This window comes from Notamacropus eugenii, chromosome 6, assembly GCF_028372415.1.
Source record: "Notamacropus eugenii isolate mMacEug1 chromosome 6, mMacEug1.pri_v2, whole genome shotgun sequence".
Lineage (NCBI taxonomy): Eukaryota > Metazoa > Chordata > Mammalia > Diprotodontia > Macropodidae > Notamacropus > Notamacropus eugenii.
The window spans coordinates 92,109,760-92,122,562 of record NC_092877.1 but is presented as its reverse complement, the minus strand read 5'-3'; the positions used below and the strand labels follow the sequence as shown (position 1 = coordinate 92,122,562).

At 39.3% G+C, this 12,803-nt stretch overlaps 1 protein-coding gene across 10 annotated transcripts in view; it reads right to left on the bottom strand.

The window, feature by feature from the left end:
* The window catches only part of TBC1D1 (TBC1 domain family member 1), a 299,311-nt gene that overhangs the window by 42,179 nt on the left and 244,329 nt on the right, over positions 1 to 12,803 (bottom strand). The window lies entirely within an intron of this gene.

The following is a 12,803-nucleotide window of genomic DNA, read 5'->3' as shown; positions in this document are numbered from 1 at the left end:
CTGTAAATATTCCCTATAAATATTTATATTTATTCATATTATTTTAAATATTTGAGATATATTTAATATTTATGTTATCACAGAGCTTGCTGAATATCAATCCTTTCATACCCAACTCAAGTGTCACCTTCCCAAGAATCCTTCCCTGATCCCCAAGGTCAAGAATGACCTTTCTCCTTAGAGTTGGTGTAGTTCTCTCTCTCTCTCTCTCTCTCTCTCTCTCTCTCTCTCTCTCTCTCTCTCTTTCTCTCTCTCTCTCTCTCTCTCTCTCTCTCTCTCTCTCTCTCTCCCCCTCCCTTTCTCCCTCCCTCCCCACCCCCTTCATGTAGTACTTTAGTATTTTCTTCTTCTCCTTTCTCTCTCCACTCATGGTGCCATATTATCTGCTTGTATTTCATCCTCATATTAGACTATATGCTCCATCAGACAAGGAGTGTATCTTATTTAAATTGTTTACCTTCTATAGTATAAGGCTCTGCATACAGCAGACAGTGAATACGAGTGAATGAATTAATTGAATTACAGAATTTTAGACACACAAAAAAGTAATCTAACTAATTAACATTACAGAAGAAGAAAATGTCCCAGAAAGATTAACTTCCCCAAAGTCACAGAGTAACTCAATTAAAAAAACACAACCAAAACTCAAGCATTTTGGGTCCCAACCTAACGTGCTTTCCATCATAAGTAATGGAGAAAAATATATTATTCCAGAATCTATTCTGATTATTACAAATCCCAAAGTTAACAGAATCAAAACAATGAGATTAATTTTTAAAAGAATATTCCTAATATTCTATTCTTTTTCTTCCTAATACATTTTAACGTTTTCACTGCTACAACTAAAAAAAAAGGTGGGAAAAGTGTTGTAATATTTTATAGATGTTACCATGGATCCAACAGTAAACATATTTAAGCTTACATTACTTAACTAAAATGAAAACTTCCCCTTTTCAATTCTATTTTTAAAAAACATCAAATTTTCTTTTCAACATCAAGCCTCAGGCAGATTGCATCTACTCAGAGCCAAATTTTCTGAGAATGGTTTCACCTTTGCCTACAGAGACATTTTCTCTTTCTGTCAACTTCTAATGCTAAATCAGTCAACAGATAAAGGAATGGAAGCTCTCAGAAGCAGGAAAGGACAATTCATTTCCTGAGTCAGAATTCTCTTTTATTTCTAATGTAAAAGAGTTTAAGCGGCTCTCTCATTTCAATAACAGCACATAAAGTGTTAGCTGAGCCTGAGGAGTCCTTGATACAAAATGGTAGGCATGCTGGCATACATACATACATATTTGTTCAAAATAATTTATTCATACTTTAAAAACAATAACATGCTTAAAACCCAAGTCTTAACAATAATAAGTACAATCTAAAATAATGGATTTCCTAGTTGTTCTACTTACCTCATAGGAGTATGGTATGGGAAGGGCTTGTTAGACCATAAAAGTGATGTACAAACGTGAGCTGTTCCACTGAGACAATGTATATTTATCAAAAAAAAAAAAAAAAAAAGCTTCCAGGTAGCACAATAACAAAAAATGACCAGTTTCATATAGTTTTTGTATTTTCTTTTAGGGGAGAAAGAAAATGCAACTAATTTCTGTATTCAATCTCAAACTCCACATAGAGATTCAAAGTCAGGTTTCAAATGAACTTTTAAAACTCCCTAGAAATTTTAATCATACCCACTAAATTTCACTTGACTTGGGATTTCCAGTCTGTGAAACAAGTGAGGGCTCATGTGTTTTACAATAAGAAAAAAAAATTAATCTGGTCTCATTGAAAGGTCTATGAATCTTCAGCTTTCAGGAATCTAAGTAAAGCTGAAACTAGTCAACTTTTATCTGGTTCAGAACTTCAAATAACTTTTACAACATAAGCTAAATCAGCTTGTACCCAAATGTTCTTGTAAAGTAAACCCACCAAACCAAATTCCTGGCTTCATAGATAGTCAATGGAAGACTCGTAAGGGCAAAGCTTTCCCTTAAAACTCCCCAGCTGGTTAAGAGTCCAGTTCCCAAAACAGCCACAAAGAGAGGCTGGATGAGCTTTGTTTCTGCTTGAATCCAAAGAGCCCTTAAGTTCAGTCAATTTCTGGTGAATAAGGGAAGGGCCTCAGTGCCCCTCTTTGCACTGAATTTGAAATGGCTTTTCTGATTTACTTTCAAAGTAGAATGGCTGTGTTGATTATGTTCTTCTTAGAAAAATGTTAGAATCTGTTTATATTTCTGGAACTGAAAAGTTAAGGACAGACAGATGGCTGAAGTGTGCTAGATAGCAAGGAGGACCTTGAGAATTCGTTTTTTTAGTCACTGAAGATAATTCACATTAAACAGAAGAGTTGACTGTGTCCAATCATCTACACAATCTATTAAGTAACTTTATAAAAAGAAAGAGGAAATCTAACTCTTTAAATTAAATTTAAAAGAAAAGACATTTTACAAAAACTAATATATTACTGGTTGGGTAAATAAATATACTCCATCATGAGGCTCTGGCTAATGCCTCATGACCATGTTGCAGTGACTCTAGATCCTCCAACTATGGAACAAGCCAAATGCAAGTTCTAACAGGTCCTGCCAATCTATGAAGATGGGTTCAGTAATAGACTATGTCCCTTGTCCAAGGACCAACCATCTTATTGCTAGGAAGCGAGCTTTTTTTTTTTTTTTTAACCACAGAAACTCCTGAAGGCAGGACAGTGGTTGGCATGCCTGGAGGGAGTATTGCTTAAGTAGGCTGAAATGAGTCTGGTCATACAGTGGGAGCATGGATGGAGACTGGAATTCTGATTTTCTTGTTTCCATCCACCTACGCAGGTCAGCACCTAGAACTTACAGTCTTCAGAGAGTTGCCTAGAGAGGCTATGTGACTGACCAGGGTCACACAGGCCCTGTGTATGGATCAGAGGCTGCCTTTGAAGATGGTCTTCCTGGCTTCAAGACCAGTTCCTGACCCACTGCACCATAGTGTATCTCATAGGTGTAGCATGAGTGTGTAAAAACAAAATCCTTGGCCATTTTACACCTTGTTAGTAACTCACGGCACACTGATAATCAGCAAAGTTTGGTTTTCTTTCTATTTTTGCTCAGATTTCATGAGAAGTTTCTTGAGTGGTGCTCTCAACTCAACGGGAAATCTGTTAAAAGTACATACTTCTGTAAATATGCCTTTCTTTCTAAGGGCACACATACTGCAACGAAGGTTCTCTCCAAGAAGAATTCTTAAAGACTAGATTTGGGCGGGGGGAGGGTGGAGAGAGAAACAGGGAGAATTTCTGACACGCTAGAAGGAAAACTAGTTGAAACTTGCCAAACATCATACAACTTGCCTGCATCTTTAAGCTAGGTTCTCCTTTACTGTAATAGAAATTACGGAAACGTTTCTTACTTTATCTTATTTTCTAATCACACTGAGTTTGCCCTCAGATAGAAAATAAGGCTGGGTGAGATGACTAAGTTACGCTCGAAATTGGTTGCAAAGTACTCTGGAAATGAAACTTCATATGATAATTATTATTACACACAAAAAAACCCAATGCTGTTCTTTTTAAAAAGAGACACGTGGCGATTTTTCTGCTCTATGCAGAGGGATAAGAGCTGGTAAGAATGGAGAAAGAGTCTCCCATCCAAGTGGGTTTTTACTGAGTGGCTCGGAGCCTCCCTCCCCCAAATCTAAGTTACACTGGGTAAGGCTGCTATCATCTGGAAGCTAATTGAGAGGGAAGCGCCTTCTCATTTTCCATTTCTGAGGTAAAGCTTGCACTAACTCTGGAGTCTCCATAGCCTCCCTCCTTTAGAAATATTTATAGCATGCTTTTGCCTCAATTTTGGAACATACCCAATACATACTCCTTCTTAACTACTCTCCCCACCCCCATATTCACTTGCTTTGACTGCTTTTTCTATTGCTGAAATAAGAAGTATCTTGCCCCTTGAAATGTATGCAATTTACAAGACTGTACAACCCAGAATATCTTTAAAATATATCTACCCCTTCAAAAGGGCACCCAAGAACAGGGTGTTGGATCAGATGACCCCTAATACTCCTAGCTCTAAGTCTATGTCTTCCAAGGGAAGACAAATTCCTCTTGTGCAGGAATAGATCTATGTGCTAATGTTCACAGTAAGTAGTGGCCTGTTTAGATAGAAATATATTCACGAGGTCATAGATTTAGAGCTGAAAGGGATCTTAAAGCCATGTAGTAGTAGTAGTAGTAGTAGTAGTAGTAGTGGTGGTGGTGGCGGTGGTGGTGGTGGTGGCGGTGGTGGTGGTGGTGGTGGTGTTGGTGGTGGTGGTGGTAATAGCTAACATTTATATAGTGCTTCCAATGTGCCAGGCCCTGCGCTCATCATAATTATTTACAATAATTATCTCACTTGATCCTCATATCAACCCTGAGAGGAAGATGTTTTCATTTCACAAATAAGGAAACTGAGGCAAGCAGAGGTACAAGGTGAGGTACCCAAGGTCACATGGTTAGTACGTGTGTCTGAGGTCAGAGCTGAACTCAGTCTTCCTTATTCCAGGCCCAGTATCCTATCCGCTGATCCATGTAGCTGGCCTCATTTCACAGGTGAGAAAGAGAGGCCAGATAGCTTAAGGGACATTCTCCTGACCACATGGGATAAGTAACAAAGTCATGAGTTGAACCCAGGCCCCCAGACTCTAAAGCCAGTCCATACTGTACCACACTGACTCCCTAGGAGAGGACCAAACATATCAGCTGACTGTCAAGTGTCTTTTGTTTGTCCAATTAACAAAATGGCCCTTGTGCTCCTAAGTCTTTGGGAGAGGGGTTCTTTATTCTATTTTTTTTTTTATCATGGACTCCTTCTCAGCATGGGATTATAGAGGAAACTAATTATGCTGAACTACCATCATCAACATTTTTTTTAAGTTTGTAGACCCCAGGTTAAGAATCTCTGGCTCTAGGGGGTAGGGTACTACAAGTCGACTAGCCTATTCATGTACCCCTCCTAAGGGCTAAGTAACTATCTGTGTGACCCCTGGGCAATTGACTTAACCTTTCTGGGTCTCTTTTTTTCATTAGAGTCATGCCTAAAAAAATCGCTATGGTCACTTTCCATTTTCAAAAGTCTTTGATTCCATGATGTTCCTCAGTTACTCAGTGTGGTCCTGGGACTGCATGAAAAAAAAAGCTACTGTTTATGCATCATTGAGCACAAAGAAATGAGGAAAGAAAAGAGGGAATCAAAAGGCATAGTCTTTTTAGGCAAGTTTACTAATAAATTGTGGGAAGATTTCACCCCTTTTACAGGAAAGAAGACTGAGGTCCAGAAGAGAATTGGCCTGTTTAATGTCTTACTGGCATCTACACAGTTTCATCCTCTATTTAAAAATAAAAAATAAATTAAAACACTCCAGAACTTTCAATTGAGTGTCTGGACAAATCTGCCCCTTCTCTAACTAACACCTTATGGTTATTTACTGTTTAAGTAATCCTTTACTCATTTAATCACAAGCTCTACAGTTTATCATCCATCTCCCACTTCCTAAGTGGTCCCTAAAGTTCTGTTCTCTGACTTCTCTTTTTACTCTATATTCTTCCCCTTGATGATTCCATTTGCTCTCTTGAATTCAATTAGCACCTTTTATTCAGCTAGCTAAGTCTCCCCTAAACAGGAGGCCCCTGGACATTCTATCAGTACTCAAACTCAGCATGCCCCAATCTGAACTCACCATCTTCCCCCTTCTCTTACACTGCCCAAACCTGCCCCTCCCTTCCAACTTCCCCATTCTGCTGAGGACACTACTATCTTGCCAGTCACTCAGGTTCTTGACCTCAGAGTCAGCCCTGACTCTTCCTTATACCCCATCACATGGTGGGTACAAGTAGGGTGCAGTATATTTCCAGTGGAATCTTCCATTCAACAAGTATTGCTAAAAGTTATCACCAAGGAAATGTAGGATAAGAAAAGTAGGTGGGCTGACCTCATGGGCAGGGTAAGGGAAAATGGATAGATAGCCAGAATATTCCACAAAGGCCTATGAAGTATAAAAAAGTCTAGAGATGAAGTTCTTAACCTGGGAACCATGAACCCCAAAGAGTCCATGAACCTGAATGGGAAAAAATTACATCTTTACTTTCACTAACCTCAAATTGAAATTTAGCGTCTTCAATTATGAATAGAGCCAATATAATATGATTCTGAGAGTCTAAAAACTTCACCAGATTGCCAAAGGGGTCCATGACACACAAAAGGTTAAGAACTGAGGACTGCAGGAATGACCAATGGAACTTTGTATCCTCCACAAAGAATCTATGAAAGGATATAAATCAGAACAGCACAGGATGGGTTTCAAGTAGCACTGAGGGAGAGAGTGTCAACACCCATATTCATGAAACTGTAGAGCTGCTAAATTTTGAAGTGTAAAAAAAGGTTGACAGAGTAAATTAAAAAATGAAAATATATATGGGAATATTTCCTAACAATACTGTGGTATTGTGGATGGAGTGCTGACTTTGAAATCAGGGAAACTTGGGTTTAAGACTTGCCTTAGATGTTTACTGCTGTGTGATCTTCAACAAGGCATTTCATCTGTCTTCCTCAGTTTCCTCATCTATAAAATGGGGATAACAGTACCTACCTCTGAAGTATTGTGAGAATGAAATGAGGTAAGATATGTACAGTGCTTTGCAAATATTTAAAGTGCCATATAAATGCTACTTATTATTTTCAGTCTAAAAAAATCAAAGGTTTATTTGTGAAACTATAACAAATTATCACTTGAATTGTCATGATGAGATTGCCAAATGATTATTATTTTTGATTATATGGTTTCAACAACAGTAGAGACAATGGTACACATTTACAACAATTCTTTCAGCTGAGTGCACAACTGATTTCTAAAATGGCCAAGTCCCAAGCTGGACAGATAACTATATTAAAAAGCAAGCCATTGTTTGACAAAGCCTAGGTATTAATCCCTTTCTATCTTCTTGCGTCTGAGAAAGTTTGATCCCTCATCTGGTCTCACCCCAGAACCCTAGGTTTTCAACAACAAGATGAAATACAAAACAAAGCTGTTTTCTTGGATTATTAAAAATAGCTCCTTCTGTTACTCCAAGTTCACAACACTTGGCTCTTTGTGTTGGGGCCAAATGTGGCAAACCACCAACCAGGAAAGGAGTGAAGAAAACATTTTCTGTCCTTTTATATTTCAGTCAATTTAACAGCTCCCAGCAGATTCCTTCCTTTGGGGAACAGTTCAAATACCCCTCTATGGCCAGGTGGAACCTTCCTTCTGTTTTGTCACCCAAGAGGAGATAAGAAAACTCTCTTTTCTTTCAAAGCTGGACTGGAATCCCTTTGCTGCCAAACACTGGGCAGGTTTTATGTACTTGGTCAGAATATATTAAGTTTCAAGTGGGAAGCACAAATCAATAGTCCATTGACATCCATCACAGTGGATCCTTCATTCAAAATATGCCTTTAAACTAAAGAGATACTCTTGCCTTTCAAGAATATTTTCTCAGCCATGCTTACAGAGTGTTAACACTATTTCCCCATTATGCTTAAAACAAATGTGGCACAAGAGACACTGCTCAAATGAGCAGCTGAAGCTTCCATAGTTTGGGTTCCACTCCCAACTCAATCACTGACTTCTCTAGGATCCTGGGTAGCACATTTAGCCAATGCCTCCATTCTATCAATTTGTACAAAGAAAATACCTGCTTGGAACCAATTTCAAAAAGATATTAAGAACTTTTAAAAAAGCAGCACAAAAAAATTGAAAAACAAATTGACTATAAAATCATAAAGTAAAGAAAGCATTAAAATGGGGCTGAGATGAAGAGGAAAGAGTCTTTGAGTCTTCTTGGGGCAGTTAAAATTCTAGGGTGCTGCTTCTGGACTTGGAGAGACCATTCTGGAGCTGTAAGACTACTGGTCATTCCTTCTCTACTGCTGTGATGCCCTTTTCCTACAGGAACTGGAAGCAAGACTTACTGCAGAGGCAGCAAGTGAATGGTGAGTCTAGACTAAGGTGTCAAGAAAAGTCAGAAAAACAATTTGCAATTTGAACCTGGAGTACAGAAATCAAGAGGTGGAGGAGTAAGGAGAGGAAGCTTAAAACCAGCAAGGACAGGGGTACCTCAGTCACTCCTAATAGCACTGGTAGCATTGCGAGGCTTGGATTAGGGTTGAGCTCTTCAGCCAGTTGGCTGGGTACTTCACAAGGGAAAAAATAGCCCTGCCTAGCCAAGGTGGAGGCTGCAGTTGCAAAATGGATATTGCAGTAAAAAGGAGTTTGTGGGCTGCCAGATGATTAGGAGGGTGGTTTCAGAACAAAGCCATCTGAGCTGGAGGTTTGGACTGATGGGAGAATGGAGTGCTCAGCCAGCTGCTTAGCCACAGAACCTTCTCCAGCCCAGGCCTGGAGCTGTAGGATAGATGCTCAGCCAGGTGGCCATCTGTTAAAACTGATAGCACGACTCCCCATTAGGTGTGGTCAGAGGTGGGAGGTTTCTGGTCAGAAATAGTTCCAGATGACTACATTTTGAGGAGGGCTATGGCAGTGGGGAGTAAGCAGGGTTAAGAACCTTCACTACCATCCTCTCCACAATCACTAGGATAAAACACCATCAAAACACTACTGAATGTTGACCAAATGGTATTACAGATCAATCTAGCTTTAGGCAAGAACTTTTTTTTTTTTCTTGCAAAAAGCTGTTTATCAGGAAGGCCAATTTCAGAAAGTGAAGCCAGCTATCCCAAAGGGAGAAATAAAAAGCCTGAACACACAAAATAGATTAACTTCATTGACCAAGAATGGGTTTCACAGGACTCTGAGTCACTGGTGGTTATACAGTTTATCTACTGATGAGTTTTCAGAGACTCTGGCAGGGAAGGCAACACGAGAGCACCAATTTCAATTTTGTGAAATGCATCTTTCTGCATTAGATCTTCACTGGTGAGAGATTTTCTCAAAATGACACCTAGAGGAAACCTCTTAGGAAACCAGATTAAATGACTGTTTGGGGGAATGTGCAATGTTATAGAAAATCAACAATACTGTTGGGAGGTGGAGAAAGATTTTTCTTTTGGCCTCAGTTTAGAGGTGGCTTTAGTAAATGAACTCCAACTGGGTGAGAAGGTTTAAGAACAGGTAGGATATTATTATCTTCACAGTAACGTGCTCTGGGAGAAACAGACTGAGAAAGCTTAGTTTAAACGGGGGAGGCAAAGGATGGTGCTGACAGAAGAGTTAGGGGTGAAGCCTGCCAAGACAAATGGAGGAATCATACTCATAAAAACTGAAGGACGCTTTTAGACAATCTCAAATGGTATGAGGGAGCATCCTTAAAGGAAGGTCAGAACCCAGGAGATTTAGGAGAGACTACAAGTGGCTGTGGGAGACAGACTTGAGTGGGGAGCAGGGGAGAAAGGCCAGGTGTCTGGGAAGGAAGCTCCACTATCAGAGAGGGATGGCCGGAACAGGGACTTCCAGGAGTAGGTCAAGGGACTTAGCAAACAATAGAGCAAAGGAGGTTATGAAACAAAACAGGCTGAATCACAGGCCTGCCCAGATCACATGCCAACTGGAGGAAAGGCTGCTGTCAGTCACAGCTGTGACTCTCAGTGGCTTCTAATAACTGGAGAACAAATCCTCCCCAGATGGGATTCACACAGTTATGAGAACTGATAAACTCTCTCACAATTCAGTCAACTCATTGCGGGTTTTTTTTTCTCCTCCTTCTCCTTCCTTTCAGGGAAAAGTAATTAAATATGTGTAAGACTCAAGAATAACTTTGCCTATGGAAAAAAGGAGGTATGTTGAAATGAAATATTGAGATAAAATATTGGATTTAGAGGGAAAGACATTTCCTCTCTCTTCCCTATTTGTCTTAAAAAATGTAGAAACTTGTTGTACTCACTTCTTTTTAGCCTCTTATTCTCAATATATCTCTTGCTTCATTTCACATTAGAGGAATATGATGTCATCTGTCCTATTGCTCATCACATTAACAAACAAGGGCTATTGCCAATTCACGAAAATCTTTCTTTTTCCTAACGGTTAGTGGGCCATGCTGATGTCAACTTCGCATCATTTATTTTAGGCTGCCATCGGGCAGAACCACCAACAATCAACACCAGTGCTCCACTCACGTCAAAAATTTCAAAATGAAAATTCCAGGAACAAAACTAGTGCCTCCTAAAGGTACGATTGCGTCAGATTCTAAGTTCTGCTCTTAAATACCAGAGGCAGTTGGAAACTCCTGGGGGCTTACTGACACCTAGCAATTGTCCTCGTCACTAGATGCTTATAGGAGACCGGCATTTAAACTTGTATCTGCCTAGGGCAGAGGCCATCTACAACCACCCACCACCCTCACTCAAAACAAAGTCAAGTGCAAGTCATGTCATTATTACCCTGATGACATGGTCTTCTTCGGCAATGAAGGATTAACACACAGCAACAGTTACTAAGAACAGGCCCTCCGAATCCTGTTTTTTCCCAGGACATTATTCAAATAGCCAAGACTATTTCAAGGACTACCTGACAGTGTGAAGCGACTACTGGACATCTCATGAGAAAGGCTGCAACTAATATAAGAGTTTTTCTAACTCATTTCAACAAGAATTTACTAATCCTTTGTTTCCCTCAAGACTTAGTTCAAGCATCACCTTCTATTCCTCTTCCTCTAATTACCAGTGCCATCCCTCCAAAAACAACTGTATAGCTACTTTGCACATAGTCTATATAACTATGTATGAACACAGTCTTCCTCCAAAGAATTCAAGGTCCTTGAAGGCAAGGATTTCTTTTTATCTTCTTATCCCAAGCACCTAAGGATGCTTGGCAAAAGTAGGCACCTTCAAATGCACACTGACTGTGTGCTAAGTAGCTAAGCATCCCAGTGGATCTGCAGTCAGGAAGACTTAAGTTCAAAAAGTGCCAGACACTTAACGGTCCTGTGAACCCGAGCAAGTTACTTTACTTCTGTCTGCCTAAAATGGGGACAATAATAGGAGCCAGCTCCCAGGGTTGTTGTGACAATCAGAAATGAGATAACTGTAAAGAACCAGAACCTTAACTTGTCATTCTTCTTCCTTCTTCTCTTGTCCTACTCACAGTCTTACTACCACCTCCTTACTACTCCTAATTTTCCTCCTCCTATGATGGCTCCTCTTTCCTCCATCTCCTATTCCTATCACTCCTTCTACTTCTACTACTACTATATGCTAGGTACTGTGCTCTGTGCTGTGTACAGAACCAGTCCTGCCCTCAAGGAGCTTAGATTGTCCCCAGGCAGCCCATTTCATTCCAACTGCTATAACTGCAAGGACACTTTTCCCAGCTTTGAATTGTGATCTACTCTTCTGTCACTTCTATCCTTTGCTCCTTGTTATGTCCAAGAGGAATGAATTTATACTCCTCCATACTATAGACCCTCAAGTACTTGAAGACAGCTGCTATCAAGTCTTCCCTTCCTTTGGGGTTTTCTTAGTTTCTTTCCATTTGTCCCAGAGAGTCTCCTGTGGGGTGTCTTCGAGTCCACTTGTCATCCTGCTTGTGCAACTAGCTTCTCTAGAAGGGGGCATCTGGGTGCCCCATTTGGGGTCTGACAAGGGCAGAGTACACTGAAACCATCCCTTCTCTCGTTCTGAACACTACATATATCCAACGGCCATCAAACATTTACACAGTGTTCATTTTAATCTACAGAGCTGTAATAGGCTTCCAGCAGGGCATGAATAATTCAGAGCTTTATGAGCTCTTCTATAAACTTGTAGTGACCTATACGAGAATTTTACTCCCTTGACATAATTTGGCAAGTGGACAAGTATCTGCCAGCAGGCTGATTTAGTATAATTCATCATATATTTTCCTTCTTCAACTGTCTGGCTTTTCATACTACTGCTATTTATCCATTCCTGAAAGCTCCAATTTCAGAAACTTCTTTTCATTAGTCTAGCTATACATTTTTATTAAAGTGAAACATCATCATTTTTTTAAGTGAAAAGGGAACAGCTAAAGACATATTAAAAAAAAATGAGGATGAAGATAAATCTAAAATTTATTTCCAAAAAGAACTAGAATACATTATTTGTTCAAAGTATTTCACCTCAACCATATTTTACTGTTCATTATTTTAAGATCATCATATTTCAACCAATACCAAGAAAGCAGTATCTGAAGGACATACTTTCATTTACACAATGATATCACGAAAACCTATTTAAGAAGCAGTAGTAAAGGAATTCTGGACATGGTCATTTTTGTATACCAATGAATGCCATTTCAACAAAACAAGTCACCTAAAAAAAGAATGCTTAATTTAAAACTTGTATCCCCAAAGTTACTGAACTATACATAAAACAATTTTTTATAACATCTTTTATTCTTCATGGTGGCAAGGAAATGGAAACTAAGGAATATATACCCCCCTCTACCCTTTCTCTCAATTAACTGGATGATAGCTGAAAAAATTAAAGCACACAAACATAATGGAATGTTACTGAGCAGTAAGACATGATGAAAGAAAAGGTTTTAAAAGAAACCCCAGAAAGACTTATAGGAACTGAAAGAGTAAAGTAAGTAGAACAATTTACATAATAATAGCACTATGAAAACAACCTCAAAAGACTCAGGAACTCTGATCAACACAATGACCATCCACAACTTCAGAGGACTTGTGATAAAAACACATTATCCACCTTGGACAGGGTAAGGAGTGAGACATATTTTTTTTGGCAAGTGTGGGAATTAGTTTTGCTTGACTATGAATATTTGTTTAAAAAGTTTTATCTTCTTTTTTTCCCCCTCTC